Source organism: Triplophysa dalaica, chromosome 6 (assembly GCF_015846415.1).
Source record: "Triplophysa dalaica isolate WHDGS20190420 chromosome 6, ASM1584641v1, whole genome shotgun sequence".
In the NCBI taxonomy this organism is placed as follows: Eukaryota; Metazoa; Chordata; class Actinopteri; order Cypriniformes; family Nemacheilidae; genus Triplophysa; species Triplophysa dalaica.
The window spans coordinates 23,427,495-23,452,115 of NC_079547.1; the positions used below are offsets into that span (position 1 = coordinate 23,427,495).

General features: G+C 38.7%; 1 protein-coding gene across 1 annotated transcript in view; it reads right to left on the bottom strand.

Annotated features, from left to right (window-relative positions):
* The window catches only part of tafa3a (TAFA chemokine like family member 3a), a 72,842-nt gene extending 50,953 nt beyond the window's left edge, over positions 1 to 21,889 (bottom strand). The window contains 2 exon segments of the mRNA XM_056750763.1: positions 19,780 to 20,346; positions 21,728 to 21,889. The gene's annotated coding sequence lies outside the window, so the exon portion shown is untranslated.
* Between the last annotated feature and the right edge of the window lie 2,732 nt (positions 21,890 to 24,621).

Below are 24,621 nucleotides of genomic sequence, written 5' to 3' on the forward strand. Positions count from 1 at the left end.
AAGAATCAAAGTTTGGCATGTTAGCACGGTCCAGTTAACCCCTGCTGGCAGATACAAAAACTACACTACCTGGCTTAAGAAAAGCAGAATTAAAAAATAGACATGTGTGATGATGAAATAAAGTACAAACACATTCAAGATTAGATAGTCCAGGTAAATGCGGTTCTTTTAAAATTTCAAAATTGTGCTAGATTGGTCGTTAACTGGGTCTTTGGTTTCCGATTGGTTGAATGACACGTCGGTCAAGTTTTATCACCTCTAAGGTCAAACAAGGGTGGAAAATCCACATTTGCCAGAACCGATGCTGCGCTCCTCAGAGATCACGCTATAAAAAGCTGACCACGGAGAAGAGAGTCGTGCCCTAGAGAAATGCCGTCGTGATTTCCCGGTCTAATCAGACATCCTATAAAAGATCTCACACTCCTCCTGTGACAAATTCCTCCCTCCATCCTCTGATATCCATCCTCCAAATTCTGTCACCCGGTTGCATCAGTCTACCCAGGGGGCCAGAGAGAAAGAAAGAGAGAGAGACAGATACATAGGCAAAGGGAGACCGTGTGAAGGGGAGGGGCTTGGGTATTAGCCACGCCCCATCCATTACACCTGCCTATTCATTCGCTCTCAAGAGCATGAGAATCATCTCGATGGATCATGTGATCCCTAAACCTTCATCTGGCTCCATCTTTGATCCACCTGACAGGTCAGAGTCACTCCATCAGCTCTACCCGAAAATACATCACCCAACATTTAGATATACACGTACCTACATGAATACAAAGTCCCGTAACGCTTTCTCGTAAGCCTCTCCAGACCGTAGTAAATAAACTAAATCAGTTATTGAATGATTCACGATAACAATCAGCTGACTCAAAGGCACTGCCAAGGCAACAGCCCAGCTTCTCTAAACAAACTTCTTAAATGTTATTTACCCAAGAAAGCCCGCAAGCCTCCCATCTTTCCGCCAAACATCAACATTTCTGCCAAACATTTCACACTCCAACAATCCACTACAAACCCGAGCAAACCAGACAGCATCTGTCTTCCAAGCCAAAGGCCTCCATGACGCAAGCACAAAGAAACTGTGAGACGTGTACATCAGTATATAATTTACCAGAGCAAAACAACAGAATCCTAATTTGCTGATATTGTGACATCTAGCGATTTACAACATTGTGTAGCCAAAACATACATCAGCAGGGGGCGCTATAACTAAACTACTGTTTCCAATGGAGCAATGGAGCTTGGAACAAGTGAAGATTTTTGCGGCATCTAGTGGTGACGTTGTGAATTGCAACCAGCAGCTCACTCCACCCCTCCCTCCTCCCTTTCAAAGCAATACGGTGGCTGACACAGAACTAAGATGTCATCACTTTTTCGCTTCTTTGCCGAAGGAGATAACGTATTTACGAAAAACACTGAGAGCAGTTTGTCAGTTTAAGGCTACTGTAGAAATAACATGAAGAATTCCATGCAAGGGGACCCGCGGTGAATGTAGATAGAAAAAGCTCATTCTAAGATAACAAAAACATAAAGCTTCATTATATAAAGTCTTTACACACCTCTGAACACATAGTCATGTATATTGTATTGCATTTTTTCTGTCAATAGATCTTCCTAAATATCACACATTGCACCTTTAATAGTGACATAATAATCTAACGTGTCACTTTTTAAAGTAACATCCCTCGTCGCTGTTCACATTCATCTACAAACGTGTAAACGTGTCTGCCCGGGTTCGAGTGACTGCGGGTGGCCACAGGAATCATAATCCATCTCGTGTTGGTCGAGTCTCCTCACAGCTCGCTCTCATTCGCTCTCTTTCATTATTTATTTCTCCTCCCAGCTTTGCTTGGCACTTATTTTGTCAGGCTGTGTGGGAGACAAAATAATTGCCTCTATATTTTCCGAATTGATTTTCTCGTGCAAGTTTAATACAGTTCTCACTGCAGACTTTGCTGACAGCCATTGTGCAGCGGCCATCGGATTTATTCCATTTGCGTGCTTACAGGAGTTTACAAAAGGCTTATGTAAGTTTGAGCCTCATTAAAGAAGCCTGATTGGTGGAGAATTGTATTCATTTCAGGCGTCATTTTTGCTCACATGGTTATTGTCATTTAACAAATAATTGAGGCGGAAAGGAACAGGAGGTTTAAATTCCTTAAAAAAACGTTGATATCATCACAAAAAAGTAATTTTTTACTAGTAAAATTCTAAATATTTAACGTCATAAGAAACTACGTATGTAATATTCAAAGAATTAGGCTGAACATTGAATTCACAGTCATGCAAAAAATATTTTTATAAGTTTGCAACATTTGCTGTCCTTAAAGGGATAGTAAAAAAATTCTGTCATCATTTATTCACCCTTATGTTGTCCATGTATGACTCTTTCTTCACAAAAGAAGATATTTTGAGAAATGTCACAGTGGTTTTTTGTCCATACAGTTGAAGTTAATGCGTTCCAATGTTGTTACCAACAAACTTCCAAATATCTTCTTTTGTGTTCTGCAGAACAAAGAAAATCATACAGGTTTCAAATGACATGATAACAACTGACAATTTCCCATTTTTGGTGAACTATCCCTTTAATTGATGCTATGCAGTAGATCCATCCATAATCCACTCTACTCAGTCAATGCTGCTCGACCCCAACAGGACAGAAACTAAATCAAACCAATATCAAAGATTCCTGCTTTGAATTTCACTTTCTTCTTCGCTACTCGACTGAATGTTGATTAAGCCAAAGTTAGCGAGCGTAACCTCGGGCCCGCACCGAGCCGCCCGTATATAGGCCCTGACTCTAGAGAGCCCGAAACCAGGCCAGCCAGAGAAAAATCTGGCTGGTAAACGAGGGAGAAAGACACGAATGAAAAAGAATAGCAGGCTTTTTATCCACTCGCCTGCACAGGCCTCTCCATCTCTCCATCCTGCGGAGGCGGTGCTCCCTGGGACCCGAGAGAAAGGAGGGAAAAAGAGGTTGAAGGAAACAAGGCAGAGAGATTGTCTGTCGAGCATCACGGCCGCGTCGAGGGGCAGCTCTCTGCTGTCAGAGGAAGGCAGAGGTCGCGTTTGGGGGAGAAAGGAACAAGGTATTAAAGTGCATTAGGTAGCTCGCGCTCTCTCGCTGACATTAATGAGCAGCCGGAGAGGCGTGTCCATCCACACACACTCGTACACTGTAAGCTTGATGTATAAATAATGGTCCTTTTAGGGTCGGTTTCCCAGACAGGGTTTAAGCCTAATCGCAGACTGGCCGAAATGTTAGAGGTGTCTTAATCAAAAATAACTTGCAGTGACATATCTTAAGTGCGATTGTTTTGTTGCAAGATGCACAGCAGTAATGTTTTGTTGTTAGGTGTGTTTTTTTATTATTTAAACATCCCTAATTTAACCAAGGCCTTGTCCTGGCTTAAGGTAATCCTTGTGTGGGAAACCAAGTTTAAAGTTAATGCAAAAATTTACTCTTTTATCACCAAAAAGACTCAAATTCGATAACTGATTTGTTTAGTGTACCTTTTTGTAGGTTATGTCATTACAAAATTGGCCTGTTTTGAAAGCTGCACTCAGTACTATTTATGATTAAACATAAACAAAACCTAGTTATTAAGCACTACACACTTAAAAAATCAATAAAAAAAAAAATCAAAATCAAACTGACTCTATAAGCAATTTGAATTGAAATCATATTAAACTGACTTAAATATGTAGTTGTCTTCATTTTATTCAAGTTCGTTTTGTAATCACTTTAATATATTTTAAGTATAAATGATATATATTTGATAGCCAATTTGATTTAACTTAAAAACGGATATCATTTAACCTAGAGTAGAAAAATATACCTGCAATTTTATGTTTCAAACAGAGTTGGCGATAGAGAGCATTCTCAAATTGCAAACAAGATTATTATAGTTTCCTAAAAATAAAATACTGTCTTAAATTGATTTGAAAAACTTAAACTAAACAAAAATTGGAATTGTTGCCTCAACCCCCCCAAAAAAATGACGACTAACATGCATCAGGAACACCCTATAATCTTAGAGCGCTTTTCCAACATCGCGTCAAATTTTGCTTGTTGCTTAATCATTCCACTCCATGTCAATCTACCATGTCAAGGCGATATGTAACTGGTTTCTTTTTTACAACGCAGGGCTGATAACGGAAATCTTTAGAATGAACTCACAAATGCATTATTTCAATTGCCATTTTTGACAAATTTGACAACCGTGCCGAAATTCCGAGCCGAGAACAGGTTGTGCCGCAACATGACTGTAACCGTTTCCGTGCTCAGAACGGTTCGCCGCAATAGTGGAAAAGCGTTCTTAGGCCCGATTCACATTTCGCCTCTAAAACCGCACGGAAAAGGCGAGCTGCACTGCATTCTCCTTTCTTTCAAAGTGCTTGGACTTTGCGTTCTCCTGGTGTCTGTCGTCGCTAAGCAACCATGAGCCACGATAGCCGTTGAGTCGAGGAGGTAAAACAAAGGATATATGGATAAAATGCACTGAAAATACGTTTCAATAACTCTGCTACTAAATTAAGTTATGCTGTGATCATCTTTGTCTCCATTTTTATTGAGCTTGTCTATTGGCTAGTTGGTTCTTGTCACATGACCTGCGGTGCGCTTGCGCCTTTCTGAAAAGTTGAGATTTTTTCATCTCGATGCAGCGCGCGACGATCATGAAAAAATGCTACGTTTAGAATAACCAATATGCATGTGGAAAAGACGCGAAATGTGAATCGAGCCTTAGAAGACAGGAGACAGCCACCAGTACAAGAAAACAAACTTAAACAATTTAGCAGGATCCAGCAGGAGCCGTTTGAACACACACAGAGAAATGGAGCACCATTTCAAAATGATTGCTGGGATGTCAGCCGTTATGGCAGTGGAGATGTGGGTGTTCAAAAGCTAATTTAGGGTTTGCTCACTAAAATTCCGTAAGTGGCAATTTAATCAGATCGTACAACTTTATTGCCAAATTGATGTCAGAAACCTTCATCGGCGCGGCCGTTTAACACAAGGTGTCCTTTATGTTTATCTCCGTGTGTTTGCACCAAGTGTTTTCAATTAAATCCGACAAAACTTTTTACGTGTAATAAAAGTAATTCGCTTTTCATGATGATGGATGGGTCCTAACGACTGTATGATGTTTAATTTTGGCCCTTTTGGAGAAAACTCACAGAGAACATTTTGTTTAATTTGTTTTGTGTGAGTTCAAGAGAACGGGTTAAGACTAGAGCGTGAAACATCTGCCTGTTGTCAAACTGCAGTGTAAATGCATGCAACGACTTTCACTGCATGTGTTCTTCGCCGTGTTTTGTTATGGCGGATTTCATTTACATCACATCCCAGTTGTAAGTGTAATAAATAGACAAGAAAACTATTGAAACGACAAGCAGAGATCCTCAAACTAATAATGAAGGTACTGTTTATTTTAATGAATCGATCAAACTCACGAACAAAAGCGATTGGATCAAAATAGTCTAATGCCAGAGAAATGATAAATTAAACGACTAGATCATGTTGACTTTTTTACTTATTTCCATCTGACTCAACATGGTTGAAGACACACATGCAAGACTAACATACTGATACTAACATTGTTTTGTATGTGCATATGACTAATTGGTTGTCACTAGGTTGAGACAGGGTTTCTGCAAAAACAGAATTGTGTAGGAAACCACCAGGCACGAGTATGTGTTTGTGTGTGTGTGTGTGTGTATGCTGTTTCTGATTGACAGGTCTTTTCCACTTGGCTGACATGCACTGAGCAAGTGGAAATATGGCAGAGAAAGAGAGAGAGAGAGAGAGAGAGAGCATCTGGGTGGGCACACACACACACAAAAGACAAAGACTGAAGGAGAGTTAGAGGAGGCGTTAGTGGCCATCTATGATTCCTCCAAAGCTTCTGTACGGAAGAAACACAGATCAGCCTGACAAACAGACAGGAGGCCGCGGATACGTGGGGGGGTGGTGGTAAAAGATAGCGAGTGAAGTGCCGGTGATATGGGACACACTTCTTCCCTATGAAAAGTGGAGCAGAGCTCAGCCAATCATCTCGTGTCTCTCTCTCACACTTGATCAGTTTTCTCTTCTCAACTCACGATGGTTCCATAGCTTTGAGAAATTAGTCACCTCCACACATGCACAGGCACAGAAGATACGCCATTGTCATCTCTCTCCTTACATAATACTTTTTGACAGGGTCTCAAAATGTGCGTCGCTTCAAAATGCAACCCACCACAGCTCTCCATGAAAAACCGGTGGGACTTGGAGTTTGTCTAGAAGCTAAATCGAGAACGACACAGTGTGACATTTAAATTCAGAATTTTGGGGGTTTCTGGATGTCTGTCAGTGTGTAAAGTAACAAAATACATACAGTATATTTTTGGACATGCATATGTTCAACAAACATATTACAGATATGTGTAGATATTTTACAGGGTTACTAGGTGGTTACTGGAATAGGTCAAAAGAGTCCTTTCTTTAATGCAAGTTCATTTAAATTATTTATTCTATTTCGTCATTCACAAGGGGAAGAACATTAGACGAAGGCAAAAGCACACTTTTCTTTTACTGAACATGATTTAAAGTGTCATTCATGTATTAAAACTCTAAATTCACGCAATACTACCCACAAACCACGACTAACAAGAAAAGGTATATTTTTTATTCTTTCATACAACCACAAAACAGGTGCACTTATACGTTTAAGTCACACTAATCATTACTTTTCTGCGAGCAGCTTCGTAAACACGGCAAACGTGAATGTGTGATTTAATATTTAAATATTTAATATTTAAATTTATGAAAAATGTGTAAAGTTCCTGCATGTCCATTACCCGAAAACGTTGAAGTTACCAGCCGCAGATGTCTTTACATTTGTGTATATAGTGTGACATATACTTAAGAAATTTAAATTGTGTTCTGTGTGCTTTAAAAGTCTTATGCTGGAAAAAAGCCATAACATCTCTCCATAAATGATCACAAACTGACCTTGCTTTTGTTTCCGATATAGCAATACTAACTAACAGGCAATGAATAAATAATGTTTATTCAACACTCTCATGTCAATTTCATCGCTTTGAAGAAAGCCAAACAAATCGAATTTAATTATTTTTAAGTGTTGGCAAAGCCTTTAAATGCCTTAAGAGCATATTGTGTTCGACTGCTCAAACTAGATTCAGTATCCAACTTTCCTCCCCCACAAAATGTGCCCGCGATATGCCTTTAATTGATATTTTACAGAGCTTGTTAAGTTTTCAAACCGCTCCATTTCGACCGCCGAATCGCTTCGATCTTCACATCTAGTCTTATCAGCGAACGCAGTCGGTATATTCACATATATACAGTATAAGAGTAAACGGCTTGATCAAAGGAGCACGTGACCAAAGCTGCCCTTCAGCCGGCTCTAACACGTGGGTGGTGATAACAAAACCCAATATTCCGATATCCGTTTAATATTCTTTGTCATAGATGAAGGCCGAGACAAGGCTCTGCGCAATGCATTTGTGTTGAGAGACCTCCTTTGAAGTTCTCGACGTGCTTTGAAAGAATTGTTTAAGGATGAGTAACTTGAAGACTTTCTATGTTAGGTCAGGGAAAAAAACGCGCCCTGACAGATTTCTCCACCGCTGATCTTTCCATCTCTCTGCCGGTTTATTTATTAGACATGAGAGGGTCAAAAACTGCCAGAGGCTTCTATTTTAATCTGTCAATTCCTTACCGTTGCAGGTTCTGCCCAGGGAATCCCGCCCACCAGCCCTCGCGGACGTGCGCGGACGTGAAACCTTTCCCGTAATTGTGCGCTTTATTGTCTCGAATTCCCCTAATTACAATCAGAGAGCGGTCGTTTCGGCTCCAACAAAGAAATAACAAGCATCAGAGAAAAATAACAACCGATTGCCATAGCCTATAATTGCGATTTTCTGCCCTAAATTGCGGCCTAATGATTCCAAGCGTGGGGCGGACCTGAATGAGGTTGCTGGGAGCAGAAGTGATGCTCGAGAGATGGAGAAGGTAGGAAGCATGGAGCACATGCAGAGAGGAGAACAAGAAGGAAAACAGCAGTTGATTGTTTTAATTACAAGGAGCCCATTGTCATTAAATCAGTAGTTCACTATTAAAAAAAATATTTCATGATATTTCACATGTCATCCATGTGTTTATTTCTTCTGTGGAATTCTTTCCAGGGTTCTTATCCACATAATCGACTTGCGGGGGCTGTTGGTTAAACTAAAACTAAACGAAAAAAATGATATACTTTTAATGACTAATCTTTCGCTAGACAACGCCAAAATTCATCGGCTTGTGTCGTGTAGAGTCTTTTAAAACTGCGATGAAACTGAAATTTGGAGCTTAACCAACAGCCCCCCGTTCAAGTTCATTATATGGAGAAGAACCCTGGAAAGCTTTCTTCATAAGCCTCAATTTGTTTTCGACAGAAGAAATAAACACAAGTATGGCTTGTATGACATGTGGGTGAGTGATAAATCATGAAAGTTTTGTGTTTTTGTGAACTATTGCTTTAAAACTGACGGATTTCAATGTGTTTTTATGAAGCGTCTTAAGCATGTCTTTTTTCAAAATATCTTTTGTGTTCTTCAACACATATAAGTCAGAAATAGAATGACATGAGGGATGCAAATTTTAAAAGCTTGACATCACACACTTTCAGACTTTTTGAAAAACAGGGTCACACACTACAAGACAAAATCTGCAGACTAGTGCAGACTTTCTGCAACAAGCCCAAACTGAAAATCAGGGCAAAATCTGTGTAAAAGTCTTGTAATTCTGTTTGTTGTTCTTTGCATTTATGCATTTTTTTTAGCAGACGCTTTTATCCAAAGCGACTTACATTGCTTTATCCTATACATTTTACATAGGTATGTGCAATACCCTGGGATCGAACCCACAGCCTTACATTGTTAACGCAATGCTCTTACCACTGAGCTTCAGGAAAGCTCTTTGAGTGTTCTTTATGAAACTATATACCCAAATCTGGATCTTGTGGCATTGTGAAGTAAAGTACTTTGATTAAGAGCGACAGTCAACAGTCAACACTCCCTTTCTGCAGGTGGCGCTAAACGCACCAGACGCTGGTATGCCATCCGCCACCAAATACTACAAGAAGATCGCGATCGGAACGTGTGCAGAGGCTGCACAGTATGGCTAATATTATTAAAAATGACACTCAGTTTTATGAAAATATGGAACGATTTGCATCACAAGACGTCAACATGTCGCCAGGAGCCACTTTTTTGGAATTATGTGCTTTAGGAACTCTTAGACATGTGGACCCCATAGACTCCCATTATATGAAGCAAAGAGGGTTGTGGATTTACCAAACAATCTTCTTTATGGTTCTACTCAAGAAAAAATGTCACCTACATCTGGATGGCCTGGGGGTGAGTAAATAAACAGCAAATTGGAGTTTTGGGATGAACTATCCCTTTAAGTAATCTAGATGAATGTGACCTGATGTTCCAAAAAAAAACTGCATGCACATTTATCCCCTGTTCAAAACAGTCAGTAGACAAAGTGTACTCATGTTCTAAAAGTCCGCAGGGCCAAAAGTGGCCATATTTGAAAAAACACCCAATTACAACCTTTCTCTGCTCCGTTGCCGTGCGCAACACCAACTCCCACTTTATCTAAGAAACGCAGCAAAGCTCTGGTGGCCGTGGCGAGGGGTGACGTTAAAGGCCTCAGGACGGTTCTGCGGCACTGGAGATAATGGAGATTCAGGAAAACAGAAAGCAGGAGGTATAAAGCTGCCAAACGCCGACACGCTACAACAAGCGGAACATGGGCGTGCGACATAAGAGGGAATCTACAGGAGGGGAGGGCAAAATGGCAACGGCTGAGGCCTGTTTCAGTGTGCTGTCGGGATGGTGGGCGGTACAGCCTTGACATGTAGTGGTGGAGGAGAACTCTAAAGCTTACGGCATCCATTTGCAATTGTCTCTGAAGTTTCCTAATTATATGTTGCGTTCGCTGAAAGAACAGAGAACGTTTGTAATTTTAAAATAAACATTGTACATTTAATTACATCAAATAAGCAGTAAACACACGGTGAGAGCAGTGTGCAATTTATATAATGACTGATTTATTTTCAACCTGCAGTTGGTTTTGAATAAACAAGAATAAATTACCAAGATTGACAACTGTAGGATTATAATAATGATTTACTATATATTATAATGATATAAAGAGAGAGAGAGAGAGAGAGAGAGAGAGAGAAGAGAGAGAGAGAGAGAGAGAAGCAACATGCAATTTTATGTTTTGGAGACAGCAACATTTCGGCTTTTTTATATACCGTATATACAGTATATAAAACGGACACTGACTAACAAGAATTAAAGGGATAGGCCTAGTTTATTCAAAAATAAAATTTCTGTCATGAATTACTCAACCTCAAGTTGTTCCAAACCTGTATACTTTTCTTTGTTCTGTTAAACCCAAAGAAAGATAATTGTGAAAAAGTTAACAATCGAAATTTCTGGGACATTATTGACTACCATAGTAGAAAAAAAAAAAATGGTATAGTCAAGGGTTCCCCAGAGCTGTTTCTTTTCCTAAATTCTTCAAAACATCTCATTTTGTGTTTAACAGAAAAAAAGAAAAGAAAAAAAATATTTTTGTGAGTTTTGAGGTTGTACTTGGAGCCGACAATCTGCATTCGGATGGATTATCTTGTTTTACAGAACAGAATGTCAACGACTCGAATCTGCTTTATTTGTAACCTAATCTAACAAATGAAGAAATCCATTAGGCACCCTGGGTTCAGGGACAGTAAAGTCACTCAGCGCTCTACCCAGCGATCGAAACGACCAGTCGCGTTTGACGGCTAAATGCCGATAGCATCTCAATTTGTCCATCCGTGCCTTCCGAATATGTGAGCAAAACATAAACTAATGAAGCCTCGATTCGAAATCAGGTGGGCCCACGGAAAATTGAAAAAGTCCCACTAAGCTCATCATGAAAATTTCAGTCGGGGCCGATATTTTTCTGCACACCGCTGCTATATTGAGAGAGCTTATGGTAATATGGTTTGCTTTGAGAGTGGCATATTGAAAATAAGTCTGGCGGGATCGAAAAGGGAGTGTGGAGAGAGGAATCCGGCCCCAAGCAATTTCACTGTGTTTACACAGCGCCTCACAACAACACTGCCACATATACTCAGAGTGATGAAGCCCAGGGCGACCGGTGGCCAAACGCCGGGCAGCTGGCGTACTGGAAGAATTACATTTGAGACACAGAAAATATTACAGTAAACAACTGCATACGCAATAACATTTTGTGTAGAGATGCAGTTAGGTAGACAGAGAAATACATGTAAGAAACATATGTTATCAGACTTTTCTCTTCCTGAGAAACAGATGCCACGTGTGGCAGAAGATATATCAACATATCAAGTCCGTTTTTTATATGAATGCAATCATTTCTCACCAAGAACCAATTGAGATATTAAAGTCCCAGTGAAATAAGAATTACAATTGTTTTTATTTTCATGAAATATTGCAACGTTTATAGTCAATAGTTTATCGATGTGGGTCATTTTCTCATAACCCTCATAATCTTCAGTTAAAATCTGAAAATGCACTTCCGCCCTGAAATGACGATCCATCGCAAATGACGTTAATTAGATGTCTTGGGCGGAGCATCCGTTAACCCCTCCCCTCCAACTTTCAGTCTGTGGCTTGTTTCATTTCAATATGCAACAGCTGTTTTTATGCATCCAATCAATTCAAAGTAAAAACCGCAAGCCACGCCCACTAATTTTCTCCTTTGAAGTTCCTTTAGACTCGGAAATGCTTCAGAATAAGGAAGTAAAACGATCGCGACTTCCAGTTCACCAGGACTTTAAAGAGATCTGCAATTCTTCTTATCGGAGTTAACGGGACAGTTCATCCCCCAAAAACTCTGTCATCATTTACTCCAAATCTGTATAAAATTCTTTCTTCCAATGAACCCAAAGAAAGATATTTGGAAGAATACTTGTAACCAAACACTTCTTGGTGATCATTGACTACCATAGTAGAAAAAAAGACAATGGTAGTCAAAAGTGGCCCAAGATTGTTTGGTTTCCTACATTCTTCAAAATATCTTCCTTTGTTTTCAACAGAACAAAGAAATGTATAAATCAATTTTCCTATATGGAAGTAGAAACAGAAGGATGATTATTGTTCTATTTAGAGGAACATCCCAGGGATTAAGTTTGAGACCTCTGGTTTAGCAAAAACACCCAAGACACATCTATATAAAACATTACTGACAACCCCAAGCCTCCTAAGCATCAGCAACAAACAAAAAGAGAGCAATCGGACGAGCAGACAGAAAGACTAAGAAAGATGCATTTTCACATTAAATCTCAAAAGAACGTGTCACGCAGCATGCGGGGATCTTCTCGCTCCCGTGGGAGGCAGGCCGGATACACTGATGACTCCTGGGCAACCAATTTGTTTGTTTATTGACTTGGTGTTTTGTCTTGGTTACAGTTCATTGCAGGCTGCCTCCACTCCAGCACGCTCCTTTAAATGGCATCTATAAAACATGCGGCCCCTCTCCTCCATCTTCCTCATTGCCACGCTTTTTAGTTTTTCTCTCTGCATACCTTCTTTCCTTCTCTCTTTCCTACTCTCTGTCTCTCGCCCGTAACATTCGTCAACCCTTATGCTGCGGCACAGACGCTTCCAGGATGCCCACTCACAATCTCTGCTTTCACAAAGCCTCTCCGCTCTCTGCTAAATCCAATCACACATGGAGCTGCATTCGACAACGGGCACGTCGGCATGGGGAAGAATCGCTTGCAACATATCTGGTAATGCGTGATAAGGGTTATGGGAGTTCAGGGTAACCATTTATGTAGGTAATGAAATAAAAAGTAATCATTAATTGGTCACAAAACCTTATAACCGGGGGTTTCCTTGTAAAAGAACTCATAAAAGGTGTTTGAATATCAACTTGTGCAAATAACATATTTTTGCGGCTACATTTATGCGTGAAAAAAATGAGCATTAACGGTAAAAACGTGAAAAAGTGATAGTTCAAGGATTGTCATTGTTTTCTGTTGAACACAAAAGAAGATATTTTGAAGAATGTCGGAGACCAAACAGTTCTGGAGCACCATTGACCAACATATTTTTTTTCCTGCTATGGTAGTCAATAGTGTCACAAATACGTTTGTTAACATCTTTCTGTTGTGTTCAGCAAAACTACAAAACATATACAGATTTGGGACACTTTGAGGGTGAGTAAATGATGACAGAATTTTCAATTTTGGGTGAACTATCACTTTAGTAGGTGATCAGTATGGAGTAGCGCAAAGATGACATATTTTTGTAGCCAAACTAGGAAGTTAGCACCTCAATGGTTCTCTCAACCGAAAGCCTATGATTTTTCCCACAGGCTTTCGGAAGATCGAAAAAAACTACTTTTTAAGTTTTGTCTATCAATATAATCTTACATTTACATTTACATTTAGGCATTTGGCAGACGCTTTTATCCAAAGGGACTTACATTGCTTTATCCTATACATTTTACATAGGCATTTGCAATCGCCTGGGATCGAACCCAAAATGCTCTTACCCCTGAGCTACAGGAAAGCGATCTTACATCATGAAAGCTATTTTATCTTTACAGATAAAAACAATATTTGTTAGTTTTGAAGCCTGAATACGTACAATCGGCAGAAGTAAAAAGCTAACAAGAGGCTATAAAAAACACTACGATCGCTCAATATCACCGTCAACCCCAGTAAGCCTCAGACAACTTTTTAAAGATTAATTTAAAACATGTTCCCTGGAAAGCTAAGTTATTACTCTGTGAATGAACATCCATCCATGCTTATATAGATTTCTATACACGTCCTCACCAAAGGATGTAGTCGCTTTATAGCAACTTGTTATCAACCGCTTTTTTTAAGACGCGACAAAGCTTTAAAAATCAAGAGAGGGTTATAACTGGTGTGTTTAATATCATAAATTAAAGTGTGAAAATATTTTTAGCTTTTGTTAACCACAAATTATTAGGCTTTTGACCGAGATTGAACCGAAAGTGCTAAAATGCTAACTCAATTCTGGGCTTTGCATACAAAAACACGTCATCTCTGTGATACTCTATTGCAATATATTGGAGTTCTATAGTAATATTTCATAAGTGTTGTTTTTGTTGCTATTATTTTACAGCCATAACCCATAGGTATGTAGAACACGATCCAAATTGTGATAAATTCTCATAATCAATTCACAGTCCAAGTCATTTGTTCACATTTAAACACTTTAAAACATTACACAAGTCAACAACTATTCTGCTGGCCATTAACATTAGCAATCACGTTCTTCTCATCTCGTAGCATGTGCTTTATTCCTTGGCTGTTTAGTATTGTTTTGTCGAGGCTTTGTCATCGTTCTCACGCACACAGATGCCGAGATAAGCCGCGTCGCCGATGAGCAATCACAGCTTTCTCAATTGGCTACGCAACTGAGCTCTGGAAACATTACAAAGAGTGTGACATCCATCTTAATGTGCGGCCTAGCTGCTACATTTATAAATGCGAGTCTCTGTTAGTGGCTCTAAATCGGTAATTCAAACACGCTGTTCTGAGACTGCTTTAGTTACAAACCAAGATATTCCCAATCTATACTGCCGCCGCATGAGCGTGTAAAAATCAGACCTGCTAACATGAAAAAAAACACGCATCTAAAACGGTCGAACGATGCTCTTCACCTCCCTCCTTACACAGAGCCGACTGGCTGCATGAGTTCAATTTGACACAGCAATGGTTAGAGTCTCATCTTCGAGGCACAAAGACAATAGCAAATCCATCTCGCATCGGTTGCACTTTCTTCTCACAAGCATGCACAGCAATATCTCACCATTACAGCCTACGGGCCAAAGGCTGAGGACACGATTACAACACTCAGAAAAACACAACACAGCAGATGGGCCTCTTGTATTTCTGCCTCACCTCAGCAATAAATCACAAGCCATCTCATGCATGTCAAGTGATGTGAAACACTCCTGACTCCAAAGCAAAGTTGCACTGAAAGATGATCTACGATCATCTATGTATTATGGAGAACGGGGATTCTCAAGCTGGTTTTGCTTCAGGTCCTTCAGAGTTACCTCAGATATCAACGGGTGAAATAAAGGGATAGATTGCCGTAAAATACAATTTCTGTCATCAATTATTCACCCTCGTGTTGTTCAAAACTCGTGTATGAGTCTTTCTTCTCTGGAACACTAAAGGAGATATTTTGAGAAATGTCTCGGTGGGTTTATGTCCAAACAATGAAAGTCAATGAGGATCAATGTTGTTTGGTTACCAACGTTCTTCAAAATTACCTCTTCTGTCTTCTGCAGAAGAAATAAAATCATACAGATTTGAAAAGACATGAGCTTGAGTAAATTATGACAGTAATAAAAAATTAAAACAGTATAATAATGTATAAGGGACACTTTATCTATCTTTCTTTTAAGGTTTTTGTCTTCACTAGCTCATTTGACTTACTCTGCAATGTGATTTTTTGTAAAAATGTTTCACATATTGTCTTCATGAGAGTTATTTAAATTTTATGCAGAATTACACAAGAGCGAGCAAAATGCTGTTGGAACAGTTTTTGATAAAGCACCCACCCTGATCTCACATGAATTCATAACTACTTTACGAGGTGGCTTATTCGTATGAATTCAGGTTGTGAATCAAACAAAAACATATAATTACTAGTAGGAATAGCAATACTGAAGCATAACCCCGCCCCTAACACTAACGTCACTTGCGCGAAAGCAAATCGTAAAAATTTTTTTTACAAATGAGATCGTACAAATTCATATTGATTGACCTAAAAGCCACGTAGTAAAATAGTTATTTTTTTTTGCGGTCGAATTTGTTTTTATGTAACTAAATGTCATATTTTCTTACTTTAAGCAGCAAACACTTGAACACACAAAACCTTGTTTATCCTTTGAACCTGTAAAATATTATATATATAAAAAAGATTATTCATATAAAAAATATCAGTTAACATAATGAATTTCTCGTTGAGTTGACTAAACTTGTTGAGTTGACTAATATTTTTAAGTTGAATTAACTAAAAATTTTAAAGCAACCAGGTAACTTATTTTGAAACAACAACTGTTATTAAAGCTACAATCTGGAACTTTTGCCTCTCTATCTCCATCTCTGTTTGAAACATAAATCTGCAGGTTTCTTTATACTTATCTCTATGTAACTTGTCAAAAGAAATCCGTTCATTTCCGTTGAACGTTCACATTCTCTCAAATTATAAATCATAATTATAGGCTTATCGTTGTAGGTAATATAATGTAATATACTCAAAATAAAAATTCAACAATAATTGATAATTATTTATCAACTTTATTTCCTTTCTTAAAGACGAAACACACATTGTTCGATCGGAAGCAACAACAGAACATATGGGACGTTTTTTTCTCCTCATTATTAAAAGTTAATTAGCCTTTATATTTTGCTAGCCTCACTAAACTCAATTATATGGTTAGTTGCATTTTAGTATTTGCAGTTAGCATTTTCTTCCTCTGTCTGCAACCCGAATAGAACTGAGCCGTGACCCGATTTTGGGCGACAACCAAGCAGTGACAGTTAAAACCCCAGTTAGACACTAATGTCAGCACCACCTGCTTTCCACAAGCTTCTATTTTTGAAATCATCCCACAATGACAAAAACTGATTCCTGCACCTGCTTTTTACACATGCATGCGGGGAAACTAAATGTGATAAAGATATGCTTCATCTGTGCTTCACTTGTTCATTAGTCTTTCTTCTAATGCTTCTGACCTTAAAAGCAAATGTTAAGTCCTGTTTAATTGCACCACAAATGTCGGCAAAAAAGTATCTTGTCATCCTATTACAGCTAACGATTGGTGCATTGACCCGCCATCGAGAGGCAGTCTGAACTCCTCCTACGGGCTAATTTGATATTTATCTATATATCACAGAACGTAAGGTCACACTCGTTCTAATGGATTGTACCGGAGCTTGACCAGAGCGACAAATAAGAAACATCTGTTCATGTCTAACTCGTGGGGTCAGATGAAGAGGATAAAAAATGTAATTTTGGACGTCGACATTTTTGTTCTTTCTAAGGGGAAACTGTCCATTGAAACAGCATTTTGGGGGAAATCAGAGAACAATTTCTCTTCCAAAGGTTGCTCTTTCATAGGTCAGGGGATTTGATGGAGTTCTCAGTTGTGTTTCAATTAGGATGTTTCTCCTGAAATTGCTCAAATTTGTTCAAACGCATGAAGAGAATGTGTAAAAAATATATATATATACAAAATTAAATAAAAATATAAAAAATAGAATAATAATAATTAAAAAAGTTAAAAAATATATATAATAATAGTATAGAATACAATAACAAAATAATAAAAAAAAACATGAAATCTGGATTTGGGTCAATTTTAGGAGAATTGTTCGAGTTCATATTGAGATCTCCAGTAATATTGACTTTTGATTGCATACTTGACAAATCTGAGCTCAGTTTGTGACATGGTTGAGGTTTCTTCTAAAACTCTAATTGGGACATTTGTGAGATTTCTGAATCGTTTCCTCAGGAGACATATTTAAGACGCGGGAGACTTAAGTGAAAGTTTCCCTTTGCTCCCCATTCAATCTCATAGATGTCCAGGAGAAGTCATTGAGATATTAAGGAGATATCATCTGTGATTTTTCTTTCTAACAGAATAGAAATCGAAGATCTGTGAAGAGCGAATGACAAACAATTTTTCATTTGCGGGCAAACTATTTCTTTATCGACAAATGTAACAAATGATCTTAATGTGGCTGAGGAAAATGATCCGAAATGCCAATACGTGCATAAAACTGCTCGTCCAGTTTGCCGACGCTCGGTGATCTGTCATCACTCATGTCAAATGATGCTCTGAGATGTAAGACAGATTGCGGAGCCGTGACCTTTGTTTGCGTGACCCAGAGATCATAACCAATTTAAGTTGCCCAGCAGACACGTCGGGTTAAACTAACAGAGCAGCGCGGCGAGACAAACCGAAAAAAATCTGTAGATGCCCTTTGGTCCGTCTGTCAGCAATTCCCACAAATAACACGGCACAATAAAATCATCGCCCAACAGGCCCACAAGCGTTTTCAAAGGCTGCTGACGGCGATCTATAAAGCACAGTAATGGGTCACTTGTCACGGGGCGTGAAAGGGAAGATGTACGGCGGCTCTCCAGTTGCTCTCCCGGGAGCGCAATTAATCAAGAGCGAATAGTATCAGCATGCAACAAAAGCCGTAAGGTTATTACCGCCGCTGTTCCGCTGGATGAAATGCGATGATAGCGCTAATTGCAAAAAACAGCTGACCGCACGCCAGATGCCAAACCGGAAGGGCAGATGAAAAGGAAGGAGGCTAGACGAGAGAAGTTGTGAAGTCACGCTCGCCCCTCATGACATCATCATCAAACTGCTCAATATTCTTTTGAACCAATAGGATTTCTTTATATGCAAATTAGTTCAGAATATACTTTGCCTTTAAATAAGGATGTATTTACAAGGTGAATGCATTACGGTGACATCATTAAATGGAAACTCAACTAGGATTTTCTCAAGTTGGGGGCGTGTCAAAAATTGAATCATGGCTGAAGCTCAATGCTATTGGTCATTCGACTAAACAAGTAGGGTGGGATTTTATTTCCTACACTGGCAACGGTAGCATGTCTATGACAGGTTGGAGTGACGTCAGCCAAAAAAAAGAGAAGAGGCAGAGAAAGTTATTACATCTTTATGAAAAATTATAAAGCCATTTTTTTCTATTGGGAATCAATTTTGATTTCAAGTTCATTTGAAGCAAATGTTAGATTAAGACGTGCCTCTACGATGCTGCCTGATTTTTAGGATTTTGCTCTGCACTTTTGCATGCAACGAAGATGTTGGCCGACTAAAAATGCCGCAACCACCAACACAATCATCAAAAGTTCAGATCATCCCACTGTGCCATCCAAACTAAACAAAAGAGATTCTGAATTGGTTCCTTGCTCACAAGACCACTGGGTTGAGTTGCTTTCGCAACTGGTCTCCCATCCTTAATAACCCCTAAACAAACCTATCCGACCAATGGAAAGCAGCCTAGTGCCAAGCCATGACCACGAAACCAAACTGTGATTATTCTAATGCTTCATCAATTGTAATGGTCACCAGGTTATATTTGTTAGATCCTGATCATCACCGTCAGATTATCCTGCTCAACATCATCATCAGGTCTAAAAACAAAAATCCTCATTCACAGCCACTGATAAGACCACCAACATTCCGAGGTAAGAAATAAAGCTTCGTTAAAAAACGTGAAGCTCAGCCCAGCACTCATGGTGCACCGCAACAGCATCAATGCACATGTGATGGGGCTTCACGCCTGATGTTGATTCCCACTGAAACTCAATTACGCTTAATTTATTCGCTACGATTACGCGAGGTACATTCGCGGGCTGCTCAGAAAAATATCATGTAATTAAAATGTATATTGTAACCAATACGCACATTCTTCTTGGATAAAACTAAATTCCTTCATATAATTGTATTTTTCCATTTCATTTCAGACAAACAATATAGCCATATTTAACAAATACGCATTTAATCTTAATATAAAACAAGCGACTTTCCTTTGAACATTTTGCTCTTCATTGCAACATCCGTCTTTTCAAACTCGGATTTCTAAAGGGTTTGTCTTGAGCTATTTTATACCGTAACCAAGGATGTTCTCCCCTGTAAAATAATTCAGGACTCACCTGTCGTTGGGCTGTCAATGAAAGTGGTGGGATAACCGTCTCATTTGCTTCTCATTGTGAGAAAAAACAACCGGGCACAATCAAAGGCGGATAATTTCCCTTTGCGCAAAAACGATCCCGAGGAAAGCATCACCTACAGAGAGAAGAGAATGTGAAGCAAATTTAAAAGGGAATCCTGGAGGGGAAATTGAGCCGGTTCAGAAAGTCTAAAATTAGTCCTCCGGATTCCCGCGCTCCAAAGTTCCTCTGAATGCGCCTGAACTTTGCGCGCTGGAGAACACTTGGATAACCAAGTGCGGTGAGATCTTAAGTTGCAATTGTTGTCGGAAAGGGTTCAGATATGCAAAATCCTTTTATCCATTACAGCCATGTCATTTGTTTAAGCAAAGAGTTGTTCGGGTGCTGCAGTCGTGAGTTAAGGATGTGGATGCCCGATGCGTTGTGTTGAGAGCGCAAGGTGAGACGCGCGACTCCGCGCCTCTCCAGTGTTCGGCGCTTCAAGCATCTGTTCGGACCCGAGGGACGTATCTGGTCTCTCTGCTGAAGTATATGGTGGAATGGCGAACCCTGGTGGATGAAGAAAATACAATAATATACCGTGTGTGCAATTTGTATTACGCAAACATCCATCCAAGTACTGTTAAATTGTTTCATAGAATTAATTAAAACAAAAGCATAACACTCTCAAAACGACTTTCTTGAAGGTTCTTTGTAACGTTGTCTGAACATTTTTCACCCACAGAGAATTTTCATTGCACAAAGGCTTTATTGTATTGCCAAAACACTTTACAGACTATAAAGAGGTAAGAAAAAAATGGTAACATTAGGAAGCTTTGACTGAAAGCACCCAAAAAGTGGATATGTTATAGCAGCACTTTGATAAACCATTGAAGTGCCAAAGATTCTTAAATGCAGGATCTTTAATAAAACTTTAATAGAACCGACATGAAAAGATTATTTTGGCACCAGCCAGTTATAAATACTTGCAATTACAATATTCTCTCAAGTTAGTTTTATGCACAACATCATTTGTTTGTAGATGCTAGCGCTCAATGATTTTGATGAGACTGAGATTGGTTTTGATATTGCACAAACTTAAACTCGCAGTATTGGCAGTTTTTTCGTTCATAATGGTGAGAATTTGCCTTTGCTGTTTTCAGTCTCCATTAGGTCTCAGTCATATAAAGGTTTCATATGGTAATTGCAGTATTGGTATGACTTCATCAGACCTGCGCTGGCTTCCCACTTCCATAAGAAGCAGATGGGAGGAATAATCAATGAGGTCAGTGATTGCTTCGGCTCAGGGATGATACACAGTACATTAGTGTTCACCTCTAATGACCACAGACATTCCACCAGCATCATAAACAAGATCCACCCCTGATGCCTCTTGCCCTGCACGATCCCATCAATCCTGTTTTGCTGTTGTTGTCTTTTGTTTAAAAAACCTTTAAGTCCTACCAATGCCAAGGTCACGGGTTTGATTCCAAATGACTGTAACGTGTCTGTCGGTGATTGCTTTTTCTCCAACTATGATTTGTGTAATCTAAATGAGCATAAAGGCAGATATTTAACTTCTTTTGATTTGGAGCTGAAATGTGCCCAGAATATGTTCTCCGCATCTTTTACGGCCTGACTAACAATATGCTGTTTCTTCCCAAATCTTTGTTAAAATAAACAAGCAAAACTTACCCGAGACCTGTAAACTGAGCCACAATCTTTTACGCAATATAACCTTTCTCAGTGTGCTGGTACATACCACAGTGAAGATGAATGGTGCTGCGGAGCTGAATTCTGGAGGTAATTTGTTCTTATTATCAGTGATGGATGGGTGTCTGTGGAATTTTGTTATATAACCTTTATAGAGAAGGTGCTTCGTTGGTCACATCACATTTAACAGAAATGACAGCAGAGCATCACAACACAATAGACAGAGGACACAACTAACCAGGTTACGGCATGATGGGGAGACGCGGTACGTCCTTGTGGTGCCCGTTTACGCGAGACACAATGGCTTTTTTGAGACATTCACCTGTTTCAAAAGCAGATAAAAAAAGTCAGTTTTAGAAAAATATAGCTTAAGTGTGGGTGTGTTGTTATTTGCCATTGACAATTTTTAAAGCATAAACTTTATGAAATGTATTAATATTCTAAGCAGGAGCAAATTTGTCAATAGGCTGAGAAACTTAAATCAAGATATACACAGTGCTTTGAATTTTAAAGATGCTTAGATTTGTTGGTAAATACGTTAAATGATGCTACTTAAGAAAATGCTTTAATGCGGTGTATCTCAGCAATTCGCCTAAGGCTAGAATGTAAGATTTCAAAGCCAAGCAGTTCATCAAAGAGCTGTTGTTTCTTAAAGGTAAAGGCACAAATGAATATAGACATATGCCTTCATGCCATCTCATTCCATAATATTTATGGGAATTTGTATGGGGGGGAAATCTTTGCAGTGACTACAAATCAACATTTTTACATGATTTCAATTGCACCAAACTATGGTGAAAGGGTTGCAATCATTTCAAATCTAAAACAGCTTAAAATGAAATCAAATTTAGTTTAACCTTGTCTTGGTGTGAATGAATAGCATTTTCTGAAGGTAAAACAGCTTTGACGTTCCTCCTGTTCACTCTATTATGGAACCCCATTTTATTTCAAAGATATGGAGTAAGAAACCTCACATCCCATAGACAAACTGGAGAGTTTAAAATGTACTTCAGTCTAACAGGGTACAGTCTAAAAATAAGATGACGGGAACACAAGCACAGTGTCCTTCCTTTGAACTCACGCATGTATCTTTCATGAATGTGATGAGCACAGCCTGTCATGTACTCAAGAAAAAGCAAATGTAATGCGGAGAGTCAGGAAGTAATGGTTCCTGCAAAAACAGCAATGCATCAATAATTCAATAAGGGTTCCTGTTATTGCCAACATAATGCAACAGGTTGACGCACACAAACACAAAGACATATGTACACATTACTGTGGGCCTGTTTACAGTATAATCAATATATATTATCTATATATTCTGGCAAGTTACCTGCAGCCGCCGGTCAGAGAATCGACCCAATGCCATGCACATTTAACTGCTTTCCTGTGCAAATAAATATAGGTCTACATATTAAAACACATACACACACTTAATAATATTAGTTTTAGCAGAATGAAAAAATATAGTATCATATGAAAATGTTTATATTTTTTCAAATGAGATAAAACAAGGAATGCATTCCACATTTCACGTAGGTCAATTACTTGCAATTGCACAAGACTGCCAAAAGGTGGCAGTGTTCAATACATGATGAAAAAACTTGTTTTTGTTTTGAAAAAGCTTACATCACATTCTCCTAAGAAAATGTATTTTGTTACATTTACAGGAAATGACAAAGAAGAAGGACTTGTGGGCATTTCATTACAGGCATGTGTTATATTATGATAAAAATATATCAAAAATGATCAAAAGTCTATTATTTAACAGTTTTGATATCTATATTATAATACCTAGATTTGTGTCATTTTTAAACTACTGTAGTTTAATTTAAATGTAAATTAATAAAAATAAATTAGATGTGTGAAACCTTTAATAGTGTACTAAAGGGTTTCTATTCTATTCTGACTACACTAGAGCTATGAAACACGTTTGTCTTTCTCCTTTTTTGTTTATATTATACTTTACTAATAAGTAAGACTAGTTTTTCAATAGGGAATGAAAACAAAGCACCAATTTAGCACAATATCCATAAAGTAGTTAAGAGTTATTTACAAGCATTATTGTTTTATTCCACAAGAGAATTTCAACATTATTTCTGCTTAGTCCATGTACGTTGTTTTATTTAAAACCTGGGTTAGAATCGACCAGCTGTGTGATCTTCATTTTAATAACATCTTGTGTGTCTTGTCATCTACGCAGAATTTGTTTGTTCCAAACATACAAGATGAATTATCACAGAGGTCACTGTATGTGTTACGACTGTTGAGAGATGCTTAAGTGACTCCCACCATTATAAATGAGAACGCTTGCTAGGCAACTAAATGTAAATGATGCTTAAGGGCATCATTTCGGTGACCATTTTGACGATAACACTCGAACATTATTGTTTTCAAGTTGTTTTCTATCATGTGAGACGGAAAGAGAGAGAATGGGAAAAAACAACATATAAGCTAGATATGAAACAAGATCACAGATACACACACAGATATAGAAACTTTATATACACTAACATATTCCAAATGCATGAAACTTAAATGTACTGTCCCTTTAAATAAATCCAAAATGCATAAAGTGTGTAAATAAATGGGGACGGGGGGAAGTGCTTGCCCATGCAAAACCACCATGTTCGTGTCTCTGGGTCAACATCTTTTGCTGAACCTGTGACAACATTCACATCAAAAAATATGTCCTGACCATAACCCGGTCTTTAACCCAAACCCTTTTCACCCAAGCCCCATGAAATCTGATTGGTTGATTTGTTGTTCCAACATCATATCCTATTGATGAGCAGCAATGGTGTCCACGTTTCTTAATTTATTTGCTAGGATGTTCTGGGTTGTTGGCTTTTGGATTCATGCTGGCCCAAGTCTAAACCCCACCCCCGAGCCGTCATGATGTCATGGTCCTCCTTATAGATATACAAAGTATATGGAAGTGCGGCAGGTATCAAGTCAAGTGAAATTGTGTAAAAATCCGACCACTGAGTAAAAAAGCAATGTTGGTTGCTAAACACGAGATGAGTCTGGTACGGAATGAGTTGTACTCCAATGTAAATAAACTTAACTAAATAGCACTTTGAACTCCTAATAAAAAGTATGAGCAACAGTTAAAATGATATTGCTTTGGTA